The sequence below is a fragment of the Scyliorhinus canicula genome, chromosome 28, assembly GCF_902713615.1.
Source record: "Scyliorhinus canicula chromosome 28, sScyCan1.1, whole genome shotgun sequence".
Classification (NCBI taxonomy): domain Eukaryota; kingdom Metazoa; phylum Chordata; class Chondrichthyes; order Carcharhiniformes; family Scyliorhinidae; genus Scyliorhinus; species Scyliorhinus canicula.
In genome coordinates this window covers 7,070,903-7,093,809 of record NC_052173.1, presented here as the reverse complement: position 1 = coordinate 7,093,809, position 22,907 = coordinate 7,070,903, and the positions used below count along the sequence as shown (strand labels likewise).

At 49.1% G+C, this 22,907-nt stretch overlaps 1 long non-coding RNA gene across 1 annotated transcript; it reads left to right on the top strand.

Annotated features, from left to right (window-relative positions):
- Positions 1-4,078: 4,078 nt before the first annotated feature.
- Positions 4,079-21,366, top strand: LOC119958260. The gene is made up of 3 exons (XR_005458991.1): positions 4,079-4,418; positions 19,805-19,894; positions 21,286-21,366. It is a non-coding gene; the product is annotated as an uncharacterized LOC119958260 (long non-coding RNA).
- The last annotated feature ends 1,541 nt before the right edge of the window (positions 21,367-22,907 follow it).

Below are 22,907 nucleotides of genomic sequence, written 5' to 3'. Positions count from 1 at the left end.
CCCATAACCCTCAATTCCCTCACTCTTATCCCCATAACCCTCGATTCCCTCACTGATTAAAAATCTCAGCTGTGAACATATTAACGGCCCGGCCTGTACAGCTCTCTGCGGTAAAGAATTCCACAGATTCACTGCCCTCAGAGAGGAGAAATTCCTCCTCCTCTCTGTCTGAAATGGGCGACCCCTCACTCTGAGATTCTGCCCTGTGGTCCCAGGCTCTCCCACAAGGGGAAACAACCTCTCAGCATCGACCCTGTCAAATCCCCTGAGAATCTGATACGTCTCAATAATGTCGCCTCTCATTCTTCTGAACTCCAATGAATACAGACCCAACCTACCCAACCTCTCCTCATAAGAAAATCCCTCCATTCCCGGGATCAAACTAGTGAACCTTCTCTGCACTGCACCCAATGGGAGTATATCTGTCCTTAGATATGGGGACCAAAACTGTTTACAGTGTTCCAGATGTGGTCTAACTCGCGCCTTGTATAGTTTCATAATAATATTGTCACAAGTAGGCTTACATTATCACTGCAATGAAGTTCCTGTGAAAAGCCCCTAGTCGCCACATTCCGGAGCCTGTTCGGATACACAGAGGCAGAATTCAGAATGTCCAATTTACCTCACAGCACGTCTTTCGGGACTTGTGGGAGGAAACCGGAGCACCCGGAGGAAACCCACGCAGACACGGGGAGGACGTGCAGACTCCGCACAGACAGTGACCCAGCGGGGACTCGAACCTGGGACCCTGGAGCTGTTAAACAACAGTGCTAACCACTGTGCTACCGTGACGCCCATTTTTAACAGGACTTCCCTACTTTTACACTCCATTCCCTTTGAAATAAAGGGCAGCGTTCCATCTGCGCTCCCAATTACCTGCTGGACTTGCAGGCTAGCTGCTGTGATGTATTCACAAGGATCCCCGGGTCCCCCTGTGATGCAGCTTTCTGCAGTCTTTCTCCATTTAAATAATAATCAGCTTCTTTATTCTTCCTACCAAAGTGCAGAACTTGACATATTCCTCAAAAAACAAACTCTGATGCCGTGAAACTCCAGTCCTCTTGTCATCGAGCAAAGCCTGCCGAAGAAGTAATAATTAACTCCTTTCCATCTGTTGACACATTGCCCTTAACACGGCTCAGAGCTCAAGATTAGTGCCAAGTGGAATTTGTACTTGCAAAAAATGTTTTTTTGTACATTTCCAAATACATTCCATTCCGACTAAAGATGGCCGACTGGAACATACAACAATTTCAAATGAGCAGCGGTGCAACCCGCAAAATGAAATGGATTGTGCTGTCATCTGGGGCCCTCTCTGATTCGACGGCAAATCCACCTCCATTAACCCTTGAAAAGAGTTCCAGGGTAAGGAGTCAGCTGGAGGGAGGAGTGGGCAGCACAGACTGAGTGGGTCTGACAGGAGATGGTGGGCTGAAGGAATTCTCCGAGGATTCAGGGGAAGGAATGAGCTCGTGTTTCTACGCCTTTGGTCTTTTCAAGCGATCACAAACTATGACGGGCATAGATAGATAGGAAGAAACCTTTCCCCTTGGTAGAGGGGACGGCACGGTGGCACAGTGGTTAGCACTGCTGCCTCACAGCGCCAGGAACCCGGGTTCCACTCCGGCTTGGGTGACTGTCTGTGTGGAGTCTGCACGTTCTCCCCGTGTCTGCGTGGGTTTCCTCCGCAGGTAAGGTGGATTGACCATGTTAAATTGTCCCTTAGTGTCCAAAGATGTACAGGTTAGGTGGATTGGCCATGTTAAATTGTCCCTTAGTGTCCAAAGATGTACAGGTTAGGTGGGTTGGCCATGTTAAATTGTCCCTTAGTGCCCAAAGATGTACAGGTTAGGTGGATTGGCCATGATAAATTGTCCCTTAGTGTCCAAAGATGTACAGGTTAGGTGGATTGGCCATGATAAATTGTCCCTTAGTGTTCAAAGATGCGCAGGTTAGGTGGATTGACCATGATAAATTGTCCCTTAGTGTCCAAAGATGTACAGGTTAGGTGGATTGGCCATGTTAAATTGTCCCTTAGTGTCCAAAGATGTGCAGGTTAGGTGGATTAGCCATGTTAAATTGTCCCTTAGTGTCTAAAGATGTACAGGTTAGGTGGGTTGACCATGTTAAATTGTCCCTTAGTGTCCAAAGATGTGCAGGTTAGGTGGATTGACCATGATAAATTGTCCCTTAGTGTTCAAAGATGCGCAGGTTAGGTGGATTGACCATGATAAATTGTCCCTTAGTGTCCAAAGATGTGCAGGTTAGGTGGATTGACCATGCTAAATTGTCCCTTAGTGTCCAAAGATGTGCAGGTTAGGTGGATTGGCCATGTTAAATTGTCCCTTAGTGTCCAAAGATGTGCAGGTTAGATGGATTGACCATGATAAATTGTCCCTTAGTGTCCAAAAGGTTGGGTGGGGTTACAGTGATAGAACGGGGGAGTGGGCCTAGGTAGGGTGCTTTTTCAGAGGGTCAGTGCAGACTCAATGGGCCGAATGGCCTCCTTCTGCACTGTAGGGATTCTATGGAACATCCAAGGGGCATATAGTTAAAGTAAGGGAGAGGCAATTTGAGGAAAAACCTTTTCACCCAGAGAGTGGTGGGAGTTTGGAACTCGCTGCCTGAGAGGGTGATGGAGGCAGAGACCCTCACAACATTGAAGAAGCATTTAGATGACCACTTGAATCACCCCAACACACAAGGCTACGGACCAAGTGCTGGAAAATGGGATTAGAATAGATAGGCGCTTGATGTCCGACACAGAAACCTTGGGCTGAATGGCCTCTTTCTGTGCTGTAAGACTATATGACTCTAAAATACTTCACAGCCTATGCATGACTTATGCTCATGTTGTTGGACACACAAGTAGTCCTGTGTTGTAGCTTCACCAGGTCGACACCCCATTTTTCGGTATGCCTGGTGTTGCTCCTGGCATGCTCTCCTGCACTCTTCATTGAACCAGGGTTGATCCCCTGGCTTGGCGGTAATGGTAGAGTGGGGGCTGCTGATGGTCCACAACCTCTCATCGGTTAGGTTTAAGCTACTCGATCTGTTCTGAATCTTCCAGCACAGAGTTAATGCAAAGCAATTGAGATGGGTCTTCATCTTCACATAAACAATGCAGTGGTGACTCCAGTACCGTCATGGACAGATGCACTGGGTGCATTGGTGATGACAGGGTTGTGTCTGTTTTTCCCTCACCACTTGCCCCAGGCCCCAGACTCACCAAATCGGTCTGTGGTGGTACTACCGAGCCCCTCTTAGTGATGGACATTGAAGTTCCCCACCCAGATCATATTCAGTGCTTCCTCCAAGTGGTGTTCAACATAGAGGAGTACTGATTCACCAGCTGATGGTGGCCGGTACGTGGTAATCAGCAGGCGGTTTCCTTGCCCATGTTTGACCTGATGCCATGAGACTTCATGGGGTCCAAAGTCGATGTTGAGGACTCCCAGGGCAACTCCCTCCTGACTGTGTACCACTGTGCGGCCACCTCTGCTGGGTCTGACCTGCCGGGAGACAGGAAATACCCAGGAATGGTGATAGTGATGTCTGGGACATTGTAAGGTACGATTCTGTGAGTATGACTGCATCAAGCTGCGCCTTAACTAGTCTGTGAGACAGCTCTCCCAACTTTAGCACACACCCCCAGATGTTACTAAGGAGGACGTCGCAGGGTCGACAGGACTGGGTTCGTTTCCGGTGCCTGGGTCGATCCGGGTGATCCATCCCGTTTCATTCCTTTTATCACTTTTCACCTTGGTTCCCCCGGTAACAGAAAGTGACGTTAGTTTCAGGGAGCCATTACTGAGATGAGATTGAAATCACAGATTGTATCCACTGAATTGAAATTCTATCAGCTGCTGTAGACTAGAAAACATAGGAGCAGAATTATGCCACTCGGCCCATCGAGCCTGCAATGGGATTGGAACGCACGCTCCCAGAATATTAACCTAAACTGGTGAATTAACAGTTCAATGACATGACCATGACACCGCCAGCTCCCCCTGCTGGATTGCTGCCATTATAACGGGGACTCCACTTCAACAGGACTGCTTTGGAATATGCTCCATTGTGAAACGTGTCATGCCAATGAAAATCCTTTCTTCTAACGATCTGGCAATGCCAATTCGAGCCTGCACATCGCAAAGTGGTTAAAAGAAATCCACACGTCAGGGAGGAGAGGGTTAAACAAAAATAGTCCCAAGAATGAGGCCAAAGTGCTCATACGTATCTTTCTGATTGGAAGGTCATAGCTGCAAGCTCCTCTAGGATTACAACAAGCCGCCTATCTCTGGGAAGTAGTACAAAGAACAGTGCTCTCTGAACACGATCTGTGTGATTTCTCCAACACAAAGCAGGAAGCACAGGGAGCAGCAGAAAGACAGGAGGGTGAGCTGACAGCAGGAACCTCTGTAAGTACGGCATAAACCCAACTTACCCAAACGCCCGACCAAACACCCAAAATCCAATCGCATTCAACGAGAACAGTTGAGTGATAAGCCTGGTTTTCCTCCTTCCGATTCAGCTGGTTAATAGTTTCAAAAGGCTTGTTTATAACATGATTCTCTCCCTCAAAACCTGGACTGGGTGCGCTGTCTTACAAGAAAAGGTTGGAGAGGTTAGGCTGGAGTCCAGAAGAGTAAGAATTGGCATGGTTTATTTTTTATATATTTTTATGAAATGTGGGCTTCGCTGATTAGGCCAGCATTTATTGCCCATCACTAGTTACCCTTCAGAAGGTGGTGGTGAGCTGCCTTCTTGAACCGCTGCAGTCCCTGAGGTGTAGGTACATCCACAGTGCTGTTAGGGAGGGAGTTGCCCCAGCGACAGTGAAGGAACGGCCGATACATTTCCAAGTCAGGATGGTGAGTGACTTGGAGAGGAACCTCCAGGTGGTGGGGTTCCCAGGTATCTGCTGCTCTTATCCTTCTAGATGGTCGTGGCCGTGGGTTTGGAAGGTGCTGCCTAAGGAGCCTTGGTGAGTTGCTGCAGTGCATCTTGTAGACGGTACACACGGCTGCCACTTTTTTGGTCATTAATGATAAATTGCCCTTAGTGACCAAAAAAGGTTGGGAGGGGTTATTGGGTTACAGGGATGGGATGGAAATGAGGGCTTGGCTGGGTCGGTGCAGACTCGATGGGCCGAATGGCCTCCTTCTGCACTGTATGTTCTATGTTTTATGTTCGTCGGTGGTGGAGGGAGTGAATGTTTGTGAAAGGGGGGAGCAATCAAGCGGGGCTGCTTTGTCCTGGACGGTGTTGACATTGTGTTGTTGGAGCCGCACTCACCCAGGCAAGATGACTCCTGACTTGTGACTTGTAGATGGTGGACAGGCTTTGCGGGGTCAGGAGGTGAGTTATTTACTGCAGGATTCCCAGCCTCAGACCTGCCCTGGTAGCCACAATATTTATATGGCTGGGTCCAGTTCAGTTTCTGATCAATGGTAACCCCCAGGATGACGATTGTGGGTATTCAGCGATGGTAATGTCATTGAATGTCAAGGGTTGATGGTTAGATCCTCAATGAGATGGTCATTGCCTGGCACTTCTGTGGCCCGAATGTAACTTGCCACTTGTCAGCCCCAAGCCTGGATATTGTCCAGGTCTTGCTGCATTTGGACATGGACTGCTTCATTATCTGAGGAGTCACGAATGGTGCTGAACATTGCGCAGTCATCAGCAAACATCCCCACTTCTGACCTTATAATGGAAGGAAGGTCATTGATTTTTTTTTTTTTAAATAATTTTTATTAAGATTTTCACAAAATATAAACAACAAAACAATATTAACAAAACAACCATGGTAAAAACCCAAGACCAACACCCACCCAACTACAAAAGCAACTACAAAAACAAAAAAAGCAAACAGCAAAAAGGAAAGAGATAACACCCGCCACATCCAATAAACCCATGTACACAATTCCCCCTCCCACCGAACCAAACCTCCCCCCCTCCCCCCCCCCCCCCCCCCCCCCCCCCACCCCGGTTGCTGTTGCTGCCGGCCTATTTCCCTACCGTTCCGCCAGGAAGTCCAGGAAAGGCTGCCACCGCCTAAAGAACCCCTGTACTGATCCCCTCTGGGCGAATTTCACCTTCTCCAATTTGATGAACCCCGCCATATCGTTGATCCAGGCCTCCACGCTTGGGGGCCTCGCATCCTTCCATTGAAGCAAGATCCTCCGCCGGGCTACTAGGGACGCAAAGGCCAGAACAGCACGGTAGCATTGTGGATAGCACAAATGCTTCTCAGCTCCAGGGTCCCAGGTTCGATTCCCGGCTTGGGTCACTGTCTGTGCGGAGTCTGCACATTCTCCCCGTGTCTGCGTGGGTTTCCTCCGGGTGCTCCGGTTTCCTCCCACAGTCCAAAGATGTGCAGGTTAGGTGGATTGGCCATGCTAAATTGCCCTCAGTGTCCAAAATTGGCCGTAGTGTTGGGTGGGGTTACTGGGTTATGGGGATAGGGTGGAGTTGTTGACCTTAGGTAGGGTGCTCTTTCCAAGAGCTGGTGCAGACTCGATGGGCCGAATGGCCTCCTTCTGCACTGCAAACTCTATGAAAAACACCGGCCTCTTTCGCCTGCTGCACTCCCGGCTCCACTGCAACCCCAAAAATTGCGAGTCCCCAGCCTGGCTTGACCCTGGATCCTACCACCCTCGACACCGTCCTTGCTACCCCCTTCCAAAACTCCCCCAGCGCTGGGCATGCCCAAAACATATGGGCATGGTTCGCTGGGCTCCCCGAGCACCTAGCACAGTTGTCTTCGCCCCCGAAAAACCTACTCATCCTCGTCCCTGTCATGTGGGCCCTGTGCAGCACCTTGAACTGTATGAGGCTAAGCCTCGCACAGGAAGAGGAGGAATTCACTCTCTCCAGGGCATCCACCCACGTCCCATCCTCAATCTCCTCACCCAGCTCCTCTTCCCATTTACCCTTCAGCTCCTCCACCGAGGCCTCGTCTACCTCCTGCATTACCCGGTATATGTCCGAAATCCTCCCTCCTCCAACCCACACCCCCGAGAGCACCCTGTCCCGTACCCCACTTGGGGGCAACAGAGGGAACCCCTCCACCTGCCGCCTGGCAAACGCCCTAACCTGCATGTACCTAAACATGTTCCCCGGGGGGAGCCCAAACTTCCCCTCTAACTCACCCAGGCTCGCAAGCCTCCCATCCACAAACAGGTCCCTCAACCTCTTAATACCTACCCTATGCCAGCCCAGAAATCCGCCATCGATGCTCCCTGGAACAAACCGGTGGTTCCCCCGTATCGGGGACTCCCTCGAGCCCCCCACCTCCCCCCTATGCCGTCTCCATTGCCCCCAAATTTTGAGGGTAGCCGCCACCACCGGGCTCGTGGTATACCTCGTTGGAGGGAGCGGCAACGGCGCCGTTACCAGCGCCTCCAGGCTTGTGTCCACGCAGGACGCCATCTCCATCCTCTTCCATGCTGCCCCTTCCCCGTCCATTACCCACTTACGCACCATCGCTGCGTTGGCAGCCCAATAATACCCACAGAGGCTGGGCAGCGGCAGCCCCCCCCCCTATCCCTGCCCCGTTCCAAAAACACCCTTCTCACCCTCGGGGTCCCATGCACCCATACAAATCCCGTAATACTCCTGTTAACTCTCCTAAAAAAGGCCTTCGGGATAAGGATGGGAAGGCACTGGAACAGGAACAAAAACCTCGGGAGCACCGTCATCTTGACGGACTGCACCCTACCCGCCAGAGACAGCGGTGGAAGGTCATTGATGAAGCAGCTGAAGATGGTTGGGCCTAGGACACTACCCTGAGGAACTCCTGCAGTGATGCCCTGGAGCTGAGATGATTGATCTCCAACCACCACAACCACCTTCCTTTGTGCCGGGTATGACCCCAATCAGCGGAGAGTTTCCCCCCTGATTCCCATTGACTCCAGTTTAGCTCGGGCTCCTTGATGCCACACTCGGTCAAATGCTGCCTTGATGTCAAGGGAAGTCACACTCACCTCAACTGGCATTCAGCTCTTTTGTCCATGTTTGAACCAAGGCTGTAATGAGGTCAGGAGCTGAGTGACCCTGGCGGAACCCAAACTGAGTACCCGTGAGCAGGTTATTGCTGAGTAAGTGCCGCTTGATAGCCCTGTTGATGACTCCTTCCATCACTGTGCTGATGGTGGCGAGTGGGCTGATAGGGCGGGAATTGGCTGGGATGGATTTATCCTGCTTGATTGAAACATATAAGATCCTGAGGAGTACGGACAGGTGTGATGATAAGCATAAGCAATCTTGTATATCAGGGACACCAAGAGAGAATCTCAGACCAAGCTAGAGTCACAGACTAGCGATTCAGACTCTTGTCGGTTGTGGCGAGGCCTAAACAACATAACGGGCTACAAAGCGAAGCCGAGCAGTATCTCTGTCAGCAGCGCACCCCTCCCCGATGAACTCAGTGCATTCTGTGCTCAGTTCGAGCAGGAATCCATCAAATCATTGTCAACTGCCTCAGCAACCCATACACATCACGGCTTCTGAAGTCAGATCGGCATTCCTGAAAGTGGATGCTCGGAAGGTGACGGGTCCGGACGGGATCCCTTGTTGTGCACTCAGAGCCTGTGCGGACCAGCTGGCAGAGGTATTCACAGACATCTTTAACCTGTCCCTACTCCTCTCCGATGTCTCCACCTGCTTCAAGAAGACCACCATCATACCGGTGCCAAAGAAGAACCAGGCAACGTGCCTCAATGACTACCGCCCGGTGGCCCTGACTTCAGCCGTAATGAAGTGCTTCGAGAGGTTGATCATGAAGCGCATCATCTCCATAGTCCCAGAACGCCTTGATTCACTGCAATTCACATACCGCTGCAACCGGTCCACAGCAGATGCCATTTCCCTGGCCCTACACTCATCCCCAGAGCATCTCGAAAACAAGGGCTCCTACATCAGACTCCTATTTATTGACTACAGCTCCACCTTCAACACCATAATCCCAGTCAAGCTCATATCAAAGCTCCAAAACCTAGGACTTGGCTCCTCCCTCTGCAACTGAATCCTCGATTTCCTGACCCATAGACCACAATCAGTAAGGATAAACAGCAACACCTCCTCCACTATAGTCCTCAATACCGGGGCCCCGCAAGGCTGCGTACTTAGCCCCCTACTCTACTCCCTGTACACACATTACTGCGTGGCAAAATTTGGTTCCAACTCCATCTACAAGTTTGCTGATGATACGACCATAGTGGGTCGGATCTCGAATAACGAGTCTGAATACAGGAGGGAGATAGAGAACCTAGTGGAGTGGTGCAGCGACAACAATCTCTCCCTCAATGCCAACAAAACTAAAGAGCTGGTCATTGGCGTCAGGAAGCAAAGTACTGTACACACCCCTGTCAGCATCAATGGGGCCGAGGTGGAGATGGTTGGCAGTTTCACATTCCTAGGGGTGCACATCTCCAAAAATCTGTCCTGGTCCACCCACGTCGATGCTACCACTAAGAAAGCACAACAGTGCCTATACTTCCTCAGGAAATTAAGGAAATTCGGCATGCCCACATTAACCGTTACCAACTTTTACAGATGCACCATAGAAAGTATCCTATCTGGCTGTATCACAGCCTGGGTATGGCAACTGCTCGGCCCAGGACCGCAAGGAACTTCAGAGAGTCGTGAACACCGCCCAGTCCATCACACTAACCTGCCTCCCATCCATTAATTCCATCTATACCTCCCGCTGCCTGGGGAAAGCGGGCAGCATAATCAAAGACCCCTCCCACCCGGCTTACTCACTCTTCCAACTTCTTCCATCGGGCAGGAGATACAGAAGTCTAAGAACACGCACGAACAGATTCAAAAGCAGCTTCTTCCCCGGTGTCACCAGACTCCTAAATGACCCTCTTATGGACTGATCTGATCCCTTCACACATATTCTCTACTGAGTAGTACGACACTCCGTATGCTTCACCTGATGCCTATGCCTATGTATTTACATTATGTATTTTATGTACATTGTGTATTTTATGTATTTTCTTTTCATGTACGGAATGATCTGTCTGAGCTGCACGCAGAACAATACCTTTCACTGTATTTTGTACACGTGACAATAAACAAATCCAAAGAAATCTAAATCCAAATGAAAATAATAATGTACGCAACCTCCGACCAGTAGGTGGCAGTGTAAACCTACCATGTTCCTCGGGGAGCTGGGAGTAAGCCGTGTTGGTGGATAGACATATTTTACAGTGGCTCGAGCTAGTAGTTTGTAATATATTTGCTCCAGTTATTTTCACCACGCATTTGATTTATAATAAATTATCTTAACTCGTTAAGAACTAGATGTTCTGTAGTGCATCATTCCTACCAGCCAGTGCAGAAGAACATGGCAACAGGGTGGGTGTGGAGAGGATGTTTCCTCTTGTGGGGGAGTCTAGGATGAGGGGGAGGTCACTGTTTAAAAATAAGGGGCTGTCATTTCAAACGGAGATGAGGAGAAATGTTTTCACTCAGAGGGGCTGAGTCTCTGGAACTCTCGTCCTCAAAGGCAGTGGAAGCAGAATCTTTGAATATTTTTAAGGCAGAGGTGGATAGATTCTTGACTTACAAGGGGGAGGGGAGGGCTGAAAGACTATTGGGGGTCGGCAGGAATATGAGGTTGAGGATGCAATCAGGTCAGGCACAATCTTATTGAATGGGATAGCAGGCTCGAGGGGCTGAGTGGCTTCCTCCTGCTCCGAATTCAGATGTTCGAATGTCCCACCCTCTTGTACCTCTTAACTGAGCCCCGGCAGTGAGTATCGGCAGTTACAGAAAAGTTACAGTGCAGAAGAGGGCAGCACGGTGGCCTAGTGGTTAGCACAACCGCCTCACGGCGCTGAGGTCCCAGGTTCGAATCCCGGCCCTGGGTCACTGTCTGTGTGGAGTTTGCACATTCTCCCCGTGTCTGCGTGGGTTTCGCCCCCACAACCCAAAAATGTGCAGAGTAGGTGGATTGGCCATGCTAAATTGCTCCTTAATTGGAAAAAATAATTGGATAATCTAAATTAAAAAAAAAAAAGTTACAGTGCAGAAGGAGGCCATTCGGCCCATCGAGTCTGCACCGGCCCTTGGAAAGAGCACCCGTCTTGAGCCCACGCCTCCACTCTATCCATGTAACCCAGTAACCCCACGTAGCCATTTTTGGACACTTAAGGGCAATTTATCACGGCCAATACATCTAACCTGCACATCTTTGGACTGTGGGAGGAAACCAGAGCACCCGGAGGAAACCCACGCAGACACGGGGAGAACGTGCAGACTCCGCACAGACAGTGACCCAAGCCGGGAATCGAACCTGGGATCTTGGAGCTGCAAAGCAACAGTGCTAACCACTGTGCTACCGTGCCGCCCTAATGTGAATCTCCCCACGACATGTCCACCTCACTTCCAACGCCACTGACAGCTCATTGACGATGGACAAGATGATTGGCTCACTGTTCCCCTTCTGACACCGGGTGTTTAAGGGGGTGGGGGTGGGGGTGTCACTAAAGGAAACTGTAATTCAGCCCCCGTCACCGTCAACTGCTGCTGAGGCTGCGGCCTTCCAGGGCTGTCATGGGTCAGACAATGGGTATCGTGACTGACGACTCCAAGGCCTACGTGTGTCTCAGTGTTAGCTCCTGCACTCAGTGGTTGGCTGTGATGGGCTTCAGTACCTCTCAGCTCCGTTACGGATGGTGAGATGCAGCTCAGGTAGATAAACATTATTGGAAATGATTCGATTCCAAAAAGTGTGGAAAGAAAAGATTTAGTGTGTGGGGGCCAGGAGGGATGGCAGTTACCGGGAGCCGGTAAAGACACATTCTTCAGAAAGTTCCTGGTCTGCGAGTGGAGAGAACAGGAAGTGATCGTGCTGGAGAAGGGAATCTTATTGATCATTTATCCCTGAAATCAATAGTATTATTTATACATTCAAACCACGTGACAGTGTTGAGCTCAACTTTGCCCGTTAAGAATCCAAATCGACAATATTTAAAGTCTCTCGCCCTCTCTCCAGGTGAAACTCCAAACTTTTCGGCGCAACTTAATTGTCTTCTTCAGAGGGGCAGCACGGTGACGCAGTGGTTAGCACTGCTGCTTCACGCGCCGAGGTTTGGGTTCAATCCCGGCCTCGGGTCACTGTCCGTGTGGAGTTTGCACATTCTCCCCGTGTCTACGTGGGTTTCACCCCCACAATCCAAAAGATGTGCAGGCTGGGTGGATTGGCCACGCTAAATTGTCCCTTGATTGGAAAATAAATGATCTTCAGTTATCTGAACAGAGGTCGATCTGACCCATGACCTCCAGTAGTTAGGACAAGAAGACAGGTCCTGAATCCACCCAAGACAGGGATCGGACCCCATGCTGTTGGCACCAATCTGATGCACACTGGTCTCCCGGGCAACTGAGCCAACCGTACCCCCCTTACCCACCCCGTCCCTACCCGAAGGAGTCCGAGTTGCTGTCACATGACGCACATGTTGTAGCTGGAGATATGGACAATGATTGATGGTAGAGGCTGCAATATTCGCTCCATCACATGGCTGACCAGGTACGTCTACCGCTTTTACCGCCTGTGCATGTTGGAAGGTTTACAAGTTGACAATCGACCTGGTTGGTAGCGTTATGAATGCACCTTCCTTGGCCAACGCACACAGACTAAAACAGAAGGAGAATTTAATTGATTTGTCCCTGAACTATGATCGTCTGCCCTTAATTAACAAGACCTTTCTTCACAATAGTCACAAGATCATAGAAGCATAGTCCTTTGCTTTGTTATCTTATCAATAGTTTCAGTCTTGTTAACTAGAATTGCTATTTCATCAAGTGAACCTTCGTTTTGTAACATCCCCTACCATTTTCTTCCCGGCTTCAATTCACAGGATGACCTCAATCCAGATGTTTCAGATGCACAGAACGAACTGATTTTCCGACCTTGTTCGCCGCTGATTAAGGTTCTCTGAAATATAAGTCAGTATGGCCTGGCAGTTTAAAAATTATGTTTATTGAAGTAGTGAAAACTCCACAGTCCCAGTGATAATTTAAATTAACTTTCACTTCTCTGCTTATCAGGTGGATTAAAGATTAATATTATCACGGTATGGAGAAATCAATTGCAGCGTAGAAATAGTAGACTTTAAGACAGAGCAATTAGCCCCTACCTTACACTGCAACGATGCCTGGGACTTTTTTATTGAGTTCATGGGACATGGGCTAGGCCCAGCATTTGGGACCCATCCCTAATTGCCCCTTCAGAAGGTGGTGGTGAGCTGCCTTCTTGAACCGCTGCAGCCCATGTGGTGTAGGTACACCCACTGTGCTGTTAGGGAGAGCGTTCCAGGATGTTGCCCCAGCGACAGTGAAGGAACGGCCGATATATTTCCAAGTCAGGGTGGTGTGCAAATAATCAGTCGGGAGCACAGGATTTTGAATATTTCTGGAAAGAAAAGAGACATCCGTCGAAGCTTTTCATCTTGCATCCATCAGGGCAGATGTAAGAATGCCAAATTTCAAAGGGAACAACAATCAATGGTGCACTAGAAAAGGAGTGCCGATTGGTTGACAAGTCGGCTCTGATTGGTTGAGATATTTCTATAGCGAATGCCCCAGGGAGCTATTGTCCCCCATGCTTTTGTTTATTCAGAGAAGGTGCAATGCCCGGACATGTTACTTTTGCTTGCAGAGGGACAGGTCCCTGCCTGTGAATATATGTCACTTCTAGCAAGTGTAAGTGAGCTATATTGTGAGCCCGACTGATAGCCTTAAATAGGTGTAACCTTTAGCGCACTCAGGGTTGCTCAGCAGGTACTGTCCAATCGCGGAATCTCATCTAACAATTGATATTATGTGCTGAGCTTTCCAAGCATGGGTTAGTTGAGTATGGTTTGAAGGGATTGATACAATCCACTAGACGTTGGGACGTACGGCCTATAATTTAAAAATTTGAGCATCAGATGGTTAGCCCTTTCACAGTAGTAAGAGGAGTAGTAATCATTGCTAACAGGATGCTGCCATCAAGACAAGAAGACGTTCTGCTGATCGCACAAATGAGCAATGCGTTATATGAATTTCAATGACTGTGTGATGCCAGGTATAAAGGCCGTACATCCCAATAATTGGTGGATCATATCAGACACTGGGACCCTTCAGATGCTTGGAATAAGCAGAGAACGGACTGTACTCAACCAACCTGTTCTGGCTAAACTTAGAACAATGGGCGGGGTTTACCGCGCAATCCACCGCGTGTTTCATGGCGGCGGAGTCAGCCAGCCATTGGCCGGGGGATGGGATCTTCTGTTCTCACCATTGTTAATGAGGTTCCCCGTTGAATGCACCCCTTGCTTCCGGGAAATCCGTGCACCATTGGGAGGACCGGAAGATCCCGCCGGCATTAACAGCCAGAAAATTCCAGCCATGATGTCTAATGTTCATCATGTTTAAATTATATATGTAACTAATTTATTCAAAAAGGGAGGGAGACAGAAAGTAGGCACCTACAGGCCAGTTACTCTAACATCAGTTGTATGGAAATATTAGAAGCCATTATTAAAGATGCTATGGCAGGGCACTTAGATACGTTCAAAGCAAACAGGCAGAGTCAACATGGTCTTGTAAAAGGGAAATCATGTTGAACCAACCCATTGGAGATATTTGAAGGAGCCACATGTACATGTACATGTGGATGAAGGGGAACCGGTGGATGTACTGAATGGATTTAGATTTGAGAAAGCATTTGATAAGATGTCACATCAAAGGTTATTGCATAAAATAAAGGCTCAAGGTGTAGGGGGTAATATATTGGCATGGATAAAAGATTAGTTAGTTAACAGCGGCAAAGTGGTTAGCACTGCTGCCTCACAGCGCCAGGGCCCCGGCTCCGGTTTCCTCCCACAGTGCAAAGATGGGCAGGTTAGGTGGATTGGCTATGCTAATTTGCCCCTAAATATGCAACGGTTGGGTGGGGTTTACAGGGTTAGGGTGGGGGATTGGGCCTAAGTCGAGTGGTCTTTCGAAGGGTCAGTGCAGACTCGATGGGCCGAATTGAGTAAAGTAAATTGTGAAGAGGACATAAGGAGGCTCCAAAGGGACACAGATCGGTTCAGTGAATGGGCAAAAATCTGGAAAATGGAATATAATGTGGGAAAATGTGGAATTGCCCATTTTGGCAGCACAAATAAAAAAGAAGCTGATTCTCTAAATGGTGAGAGATTGCAGAGCTCGGAGTACAGAGGGATCTGGGGGTCCGAGTGCATGAATCACAAAAGGTTAGTCTGCAGGTACAGCGAGTAATTAGGAAAGTGAATAGAATGTTATTGTTTACTGTGAGGGGAATTGAATATAAAAGCAGGGAGGTTGTGTTTCAGTTGTACGGGGCGTTGGTGAGACCACATCTGGAGTATTGTGAACAGTATTTGTCTCCTTATCTAAGGGAAGATGGAAATGTGTGAGGAGCAGTTCAGAGAAGGTTTATTAGACTAATCCCAGGAATGGGCTGGTTGTCTTATGAGGAAAGGTTGGAGAGGTTGGGTTTGCATCCACTGGAGTTTTGAAGAGTAAGAGGCGACTTGATTGGAACCTTTAACACCCTGAGGGGTATTGACAGGGTGGATGTGGAGAGGATGTTTCCTCTTGTGGGAGAATCTGGAACTCGGGGTCACTGTTTAAAAATAAGGAGTCGTCATTTAAAACGGAGATGGGGAGAAATGTTTTCTCTCAGAGGGGGTCAGTCACTGCAACTCTCGTCCTCAACAGGCAGTGGAAGCAGAATCTTTGACTATTTTTAAGGCAGAGCCAGTTAGATTCTTGATTAACATGGGGGGTGAAAGGTTATCGGGGGGTCGGCAGGAATGTGGGGCTGAGCTTACAATCAGATCAGATACAATCTTATTGAATGGGATAGTAGGCTCGAGGGGCTGAGTGGCCTCCTGCTCCTTGTCCAGATATTCAAATTCAGAGCTCTGGCCAGACCCACCTTGAGCTGTGTGTTTGGTTCTGAGTAGATCGATCATTACTGTTCAACACTGGTTATTCAATACAAGTGGAGCACAGACGGATGGACTTCTGGCTGCAGAGTGTTATCTCCAGGTCAAAGTCAATTCCATTGGGTGAAGGACATCTGGGAGTTAAGTGCAAACAGTGCATAATCTCTCTGGTGCCAACTACTTTCAAGAACGGTTCACAGTACTGGCTCCTGTAGACTCAGACGAGCAGGACTATGATGTGCGAAGAGTTATCCTCAGAGCCACTCGGCGGTACGGAGGTACAGTCCTCCGGAGTCAGTGACACAGCAGGCCCTCGAGGAGATGAAGCCAGATTTTTTCTGCTTCAGTGGTGTTGGCATCACAGGTTCATATCCGTATTCCATAGAACCATAGAATTGCTGCAGTGCTCAAGGAGGCCATTCGGCCCATTGAGTCTGCACTGACCCTCTGAAAGAGCACCCTACCTAGGCCCACTCCCCCATTCTATCACCGTAACCCCACCCAACCTTTTGGACACTAAGGGACAATTTGGCATGGCCAATCCACCCAACCTGTACATCTTTGGACACTAAGGGACAATTTGATTGGCAAATCCACCTAACCTGCACATCTTTGGACACTAAGGGACAATTTATCATGGCCAATTCACCTAACCTGTACATCTTTGGACACTAAGGGACAATTTAACATGGCCAATCCACCTAACCTGCACATCTTTGGACACTAAGGGACAATTTAACATGGTCAATCCACCTAACCTGCACATCTTTGGACACTAAGGGACAATTTAACATGGCCAATCCACCTAACCTGCATATCTTTGGACACTAAGGGACAATTTGGCATGGCCAATCCACCTAACCTGCACATCTTTGGACACTAAGGGACAATTTATCATGGCCAATCCACCTAACCTGTACATCTTTGGACACTGAGGGACAATTTATCATGGCCAATCCACCTAACCTGCACATCTTTGGACACTAAGGGACAATTTAGCATGGCCAATCCACCTAACCTTATAGATACAGAATTGGCTCAGTAATGTGAAGCAGAGGGTGGTGATGGGAAGTACAGGATGGAGAGCGGTATTAAATACAGAATTGGATCTGTAAGGGGAACCAGATGGGTGGATTTTGTGAATAGCTTTCAATGGTCATCACCAATAATCATGTTTTGATCCTTTATTCTTCACAATTTTTGTAAACAACTTAGACTTTGGTGTTCAGTTAGTAAATATTTTGAATCTTGAGTCAAGGGATGGGGGATAGTTTTAGTCTTTAGGGTACCAGACATGATGGAAAACGGAGCAGAATTACGGAGTTCAGTGTGGAGGAGTGATGGACTTTATAGACAATATAGAAAGACAGTAAAGCATAAATTATACAATTTTGTCACATGCGTAGAACTGTAACCTGACAATAAAGGAATCTCCCAATAACAATCAGAATCGATGGAGGAGAATTCACTTCTTAAATCTTTGACTGAAATCCTAAAATCAACATGAAATTAAGCAGGCTGAAATAGACAAATGATTTAGCATTTGATTAATATCACTCTAAATAGTCATTACAAGAAATATATACCTCAAGAAATTACAAGCACCTCCCATTCAGGGCAGCACGGTAGCACAGTGGCTAGCACTGTGGTTTCACAGCGCCAGGGTCCCAGGTTCGATTCCTCACTGGGTCACTGTTTGTGCGGAGTCTGCACGTTCTCCCCGTGTCTGCGTGGGTTTCCTCCGGGTGCTCCGGTTTCCTCCCACAGTCCAAAGACGTGTAGGTTAGGTGGATTGCCCGCGATAAATTGCCCTTGGTGACCAAAAAGGTTAGGAGGGGTTATGGGGTTACGGGGATAGGATGGAAGTGAGGGCTTAAGTGGGTCGGTGCAGACTTGATGGGCTGAATGGCCTCCTTCTGCACTGTATATTCTATGAGTCATAGCCACAGAAACCCAGGGAAACCGGGTGCTAATGGCCATAGAAACCAAGGGGAAAGAGTGCTAATGGCAGTCCCCAGAGAGAACAAAAGATGTGAAAGGCCATTACTCACTGCACAGATGTGTTATCATGTGAAATCTCACCATCTTTCCAACTCAGTCTTTGGCAGGCTCTCTCACTTTTCTCATCAATGGGTTTGGCCTTTGATTCACTTTCAGTAGCAGGCCATATATGTCCTGAAGTCCCTGGATATGGTTAACACCCATCTGGCACACTCCTTCCTGAGCCTCTTTAGCTCGGTTCGTGTCAGACTTGATGGCAGTTTCCCCAGAGGCTCGTTTGCCCGACACCTTTCATAAATCCCACCAAATGGTCTTAACGTCTCCGGCAAACGGAAACAGCAGCTGTAAAACTGCCCAATTCACAATCCCTACTCTAATGCTGCCTTCTGCTGTCTGTCATTTAACTCGATTACATACAAACACCGCTCCTTGTAAATGTGCCTTCTCTGTTCTCCCTTCCTCTGCATAACTGAATCAGATGAACAATTCTTCATCCGTTTGTGCAACACCACAAGATGTACCCTGATACCCCATTTAGTTGCTATTTGCCCTTTCTGGTTATCAAGCTCCCATCTCCATAGCAGTGCTAAGTCGCGGCCCAATTCATTGTTTCGCCTTGCATCTCAACTCTGTCTCCTTAGCAGCCTCAAGTTAGCTAATTTCCCAGAAGTCTAACGACCTCATAGCCAGGAATTCCATGCACCCCCTTTCCAGAACTCTCTCTGTGTTTTCACTTTGGTTTTCACGGAATATCTCACGGGGCTTTCGCAGATATTAGGGTGAGGAACTGACAGAGTTGTGGGCAGAATGGCGGGCAGTGGGATTAAATACAACAGGGCGGTATTCTCACCCCCCCACCCTCACCGGGTGGGAGAATCGCCGGGGTGTCGCGCAAATCACGCCACGCCACCCCGACACCTGCACGCGATTCTCCCACCCTCCCGAAACCAGCGCCGTGCGAATTGCGCCGGGCCGCTCGGAGAATCAAATGGCGAGCGGCGATTCTCCAGCCCGGATGGGCCGAGCGGCCGCGCGTAAACGGCCGAGTCCCGCCGGCGCTGTCCACACCTGGTCGCTGCCGGCGGGTACTCGTCGCGAAGGCTTGGGGGGGCGGCCTGTGGGGGGGGGGGGGGGGAAGGGTGCTCCGTTCCCGGGGGGGGGGCCTCCGATGGGGTATGGCCCGCGATCGGGGCTCACCGATCGCCGGGCCGGCCTCTCCCCCTCCGGGCCTACTTCCTTCCGCGGCCAGCCCCAGAACCCCAGCGCCATGTTGGTGAGGGCCCGGAGCGCTCTGCTAGGTAACCGCGCATGCGCCAATTGGCGCCAGCCCAATTGCGCATGCGCGGGACCCAAGGCACCGCATCTTTTACGCGGCGCAGGGTCTCTGACGCCACACCGAGGCCCCGCCCTTGTAAACCGCGCAACGCCCCTACTAGGCCCCATGGAGGGGGGGGGGAGAATAGGGGGTCTGGGAATGGGCGCCGACGCCGGAGTAAAACACTCCGGTTTTTAATCCGGCGTCGGCATTTAGACTCCCGTTGGGAGAATCCTGCCCAACAGTGCTTGCAAAGTGCCAGCAGAGGACAGATATGCCGTATGCCCTCTGCTGTAAGTTTCTCTAATTCTGCGTGGAGCACAAAGTACATGTGGCTCAGAGTACATGCCATATATACTGCACTCAGTAAACAGTACCTACAGCTCATGGGACACATCATTGACAGTACACTTAGTACAAGGTAGATGCGACCATGAAAGATACCACGGGTCACACAACACAGTCTACATCCACCTTTTGCTGCTTTCACATGGCATTTCTTCTGTATTTTCAGGACTTCAAATGAGGATGGAGAAGTGTACAGAAGTGCGAGAAAGAAAGAAACAATTGAAAGAAAATGCAACGCGAAGCACCCTCGCAAATGGTAAGAAGGGGCTTTTAAGAACATAAGGACTAGGAGCAGGAGTCGGCCATCTGGCCCCTCGAGCCTGCTCCGCCATTCAATTAGATCATGGCTGATCTTTTGTGGACTCAGCTCCACTTTCCGGCCTGAACACCATAACCTTTAATCCCTTTATTCTTCAAAAAACTATCCATCTTTACCTTAAAAACATGTAATGAAAGAGCCTCAACTGCTTCACTGGGCAAGGAATTCCATGGATTCACAACCCTTTGGGTGAAAAAGTTCCTCCTAAACTCAGTCCTAAATCTACTGGGGCTGGTTTAGCACATTAGGCTAAACAGCTGGCTCGTAATGCAGAACAAGGCCAGCAGCACGGTTCAATTCCCATTCCGGCCTCCCCGAACAGGCGCCGGAATGTGGCGACTTGTGGCTTTTCACAGTTACTTCATTGAAGCCTACTTGTGACAATAAGCTATTATTATTATTACTTCCCCTTATTTTGAGGCTATGCCCCCTAGTTCTGCTTTCACCCGCCAGTGGAAACAACCTGCCCGCATCTATCCTATCTATTCCCTTCATAATTTTAAATGTTTCTATAAGATCCCCCCTCATCCTTCTAAATTCCAACAAGTACAGTCCCAGTCTACTCAACCTCTCCTCATAATCCAACCCCTTCAGCTCTGGGATTAACCTCGTGAATCTCCTCTGCACCCCCCCCAGTGCCAGTATGTCCTTTCTCAGGTAAGGAGATCAAAACTGAACACAATACTCCAATTACTAGGGGGCGTAGGTTTAAGGTGCGAGGGGCAAGGTTTAGAGGAGATGTACGAGGCAAGTTTTTTACACAGAGGGTAGTGGGTGCCTGGAACTCGCTGCCGGAGGAGGTGGTGGAAACAGGGACGATAGTGACATTTAAGGGGCATCTTGACAAATACATGAATAGGATGGGAATAGAGGGTTGATTGGCTCCCCTTCCACAAACATTCACTCCCTCCACCATCAACGCACAGTAGCAGCCGTGTGTACCATCTACAAGATGCACTGCAGCAACTCACCAAGGCTCCTTAGGCAGCACCTTCCAAACCCACAACCTCTACCATCTAGAAGGACAAGGGCAGCAGATACCTGGGAACCCCACCACCTGGAGGTTCCCCTCCAAGTCACCCAGCATTCTAATCACCTCCCCTCTCCCAATTCAATTATGCTCTCTCCACAATCCTAATCATCTCTCAACTCAATTGTGCCTCTGATGAATGGCTGGATGGTAATGAAGCCTGGGGCCGAACGTATTTCAGAGGAAAGGGCTGGGCCTGAACTCCTGCAAGTCGAAACCTAAAAGGAACTTTTCTCTATAAATTCACCAGAGCAGGAAAGAAGGCTGGAGGGTGACCATTTTATTTGTTTCCTTAAAGGTTCAGCAGACTATGACAATGAATTTGACCATCCAATGACCTGGAAGAGGAACATTGAGGTAGGAGATGTGAATTGTTAGAATCACAAGGCGATTGATGTGCACTTTCCTTCCAGTTAAATTAACAGGACTGAGGACTTCCTGATACAACACATGGAGCTGGTACACCTCAAATTGGTAGACGAGCTGGCACACAGTCAGCTGGAAACCATAAATGGAACATGAGTTGGCACAGCTCGAGCTGACACACCACGAGATGGTGCACAAGCTGGCACACTTTGTGATGGTGCACAAGTTGGCACACCACGAGATGGTGCACAAGCTGGCACACTTTGTGATGGTGCACAAGTTGGCACACCACGAGATGGTGCACAAGTTCCACACATTGAGCTTGGGCTCACTTTGAGATGTTGCACAAGTTGCCACACATCAAGCTGGCACACCACGAGATGGTGCACAAGTTGGCACACCTTGAGATGTTGCACAAGCTGGCACAATTCGAGTTGGCACACCACGAGATGGTGCACAAGTTGCCACACATCGAGCTGGCACACCACGAGATGGTGCACAAGCTGGCACACTTTGTGATGGTGCACAAGTTGGCACACCACGAGATGGTGCACAAGTTCCACACATTGAGTTTGGGCTCACTTTGAGATGTTGCACAAGTTGGCACACGTTGAGCTGGCACACCACGAGATGGTGAACAATTTGCACACATTGAGCTGGCGCTCACTTTGAGATGGTGCAACAGTTGGCACACATCAAGCTGGCACACCACGAGATGGTGCACAAGTTGGCACACATTGAGCTGGCACTTCTCAAGCTGTCGCACCTGGAGTTGGTGCATCTGGAGCTGATGCACCTGGAGAAAGCGCACAAGTTGAGACACTCGGGGCTGAAGCACAAGTTGGCGCACCCCGAGTTGGCAAACCTGGAGCTGGCGCACCTGGACCGGGCGCATAAGTTGGCACACCTTGAGCTAGTACACAAGCTGGCACACCTGGAGCTGATGCATAAGTTGGCACACCTCCAGTTGGCCCACCTGGAGCTCGCGCACCTGGACCTGGCGCACAAGTTGGCACACCTCAAGCTGGCATCCACTGCCAATTGCAAGGAATCATTTGCTGCTTTAATTTGAACAATTCCCCGCCCATATTAGTGAGACACCAATTGCTGCCGTGCTGAGTTTAGCAAACAATATTCGTTGAACCATTACTCTCGCCATTGGTGTTACAATATATGGTCACCATACATTTTTGGAAACATTCCTGGAGAGGTTGATGAGCGAATGTCAGGGTTGGTGTATGAAATGTCGAAACATTCTTTACCCACAATGTCTGGAGCTAATGCAACATTGGGACTGCTGATCAAAAAAAGATCAAAGTCCACTTAATTTGTGACATTGATTACTACCCGGAATGACTAACGCACCAATCATTCATACTAATGTCATAAATCCAGCAATATTGCAATCCCAATTCAATTTAATAGGGAGCCTCCTAGTGAATAAGATCGCAAAGCAAGTGGGGGAGATCCATGCAAATTATATCGCAATTGGTGGAGCATGAAAAACAAAGAAAAAAGCAAATTACAGTGGATGCTGGAATCTGAAACAAAACA